This window comes from Tupaia chinensis, unplaced genomic scaffold (genome assembly GCF_000334495.1).
Source record: "Tupaia chinensis unplaced genomic scaffold, TupChi_1.0 Scaffold149621_1, whole genome shotgun sequence".
Taxonomy (NCBI): Eukaryota; Metazoa; Chordata; class Mammalia; order Scandentia; family Tupaiidae; genus Tupaia; species Tupaia belangeri.
The window spans coordinates 1-2,259 of NW_006209466.1; the positions used below are offsets into that span (position 1 = coordinate 1).

General features: G+C 35.7%; 1 pseudogene; it reads left to right on the top strand.

The window, feature by feature from the left end:
* Positions 1-721: 721 nt before the first annotated feature.
* Positions 722-1,998, top strand: LOC102492869 (26S proteasome regulatory subunit 10B pseudogene; annotated as a pseudogene).
* Positions 1,999-2,259: the final 261 nt, after the last annotated feature.

Sequence of the window (2,259 nt, forward strand, 5' to 3'; positions counted from 1 at the left end):
TACAAAGGCTTTCCCATGTAGGGATCTGATTCTGTTTCTAGAGAAAGGAGAAATCCTGTATTTGCAGTTTACCCATCGAAGACTGCACCAGAGCATTTCTGGGTGCTGTTTGGATTTGTCAGTGGGCCAGTGAGGTCAGTGGGCAACTTTCTAAATTTTATTCAGTTGATTCACATCACAGCGCTTTTTCGGGTTTTCTTTTTTTTTTTTTTTTTTTTTTTTTTTTTTTTTCCTTAAAAAGGGGGTTTTTTTTTTTTGACTATTTGGTGAGTCAAAAGGGAATGCAAAAATTTCACTCTAACCTCGTTGCAATCAGAGTCCTTCACCTTGGAAAGTGTGAATTGCCCTTCTTTTTTGTAAAGAAGATGGACTGTATTTTGCATTTTGTGTATTTGTAAGTGAATGTAACATGCCATCAATTTTCATAGTTTTAATATAGGATTGTAACACTACACAGTGTACAACCATGTGTATATTTCCAATGAACTTTTTGACAAGCACACTTGTAATCGTATGCATATAATTAATGCATCTGTATATGCTTATGCCTGAGTAAAATTTTTTGCAATTCTTGTTTATATTGTCTCTGAAAATGTGTGATTTTTATTTTAAAAAATACTAAGTTTTGGAATCTGCCAAAAAATTAAAATAATCTGATTCTGAATTCAGTGTGATTTTTAAAAATTTTCCGACTTCAACAGGGAGGAGCGGGCTTCTCATCATGGTGAACCCTAGAGATAAGGCACTTCAGGACTACCTCAAGAAGCTGCTTGAGCACAAGGAGATCGATGGCCATATTAAGGAGTTAAAGGAACAATTAAAAAAACTTACCAAGCAGCATGAAAAGTCAGAAAATGATCTGAAGGCCCTACAAAGAGTTGGGGAGATTGTGGGAGAAGTCCTTAAGCAATTAACTGAAGAAAAATTTATTGTTAAAGCTACAAATGGTCCAAGATACATTGTGGGTTGTCGTTGACAGCTTGACAAAAGTAAGCTGAAGCCAGGAACAAGAGTTGCTTTGGATATGACTACACTGACTATCATGAGATATTTGCCAAGAGAGGTGGATCCACTGGTTTACAATATGGCTCATGAGGACCCTGGGAATGTTTCTTATTTTGAGATTAGAGGGCTCTCAGAACAGATTTGGGAATTATAAGAGGTAATAGAGTTACCTCTTACAAATCCAGAATTATTCCAGAGTGTAGGAATAAAACCCCCAAAAGGCTGTTTATTATATGGGCCACCAGGTACAGAAAAAACACTTTTGGCATGAGCTGTTGCTAGCCAGCTGGACTGTAACTTCTTAAAGGTCGTATCTAGTTCTATTGTAGACAAGTACATTGGCAAAAGTGCTCATTTGATCAGAGAAATGTTTAATTATGCCAGGGACCATCAGCCATGCATTATTTTTATGGATGAAATAGATGTTATTGGTGGTCGTCGGTTTTCTGAGGGTACTTCAGCCAACAGAGACATTCATAAAGAACTATAATGGAGTTACTGAATCAGATGTATGGATTTGATACTCTGCACAGAGTCAAAATGATCATGGCTACCAACAGACCAGATACACTGGATCCTGCTTTGCTGCATCCAGAAAGATTAGATAGAAAAATACATATTGATTTACCAAACGAACAGGCAAGATTAGATATATTGAAAATCCATGCAGGTCCCATTACAAAGCATGGCAAAATAGATTATGAAGCAATTGTGAAGCTTTCAGATGGCTTTAATGGAGCAGACCTGAGAAATGTTTGTACTGAAGCAGGTATGTTTGCAATTCATGCTGATCACAATTTTGTAGTACAGGAAGACTTCATGAAAGCAGTCAGAAAAGTGGCTGATTCTAAGAAGTTAGAGTCTAAATAGGACTACAAACCTGTGCAATTTAATGTAAGATTTTTGATGGCTGCATTACAGACATTGATTCAATGTAAAAGTGAAGTTAAGGAAAATAATGTATGTATTGGCAATCTCATTAAAAGTACCTGAATAAAACTACGTATGAGTAACATCATAATAATGAGTAATTCTGTAATTCAGCTTTTAAGATTGGTACAGAAGACTTTGTATGCTTGTTAATGTTGCATTTATTGCAGCAGAAGTTACAAAAGAAGGGAGTTGAAGCTTTTCATATTTTCTGTGTGAGCACTTTGTAAAACATTGAAAATGATTTGAGATAATAGTACAAGAGAGCATTTCTTAAAAAAAAAACTGGGAGAAGCTAATTCTCTGTTTAGACAATAGAACAGA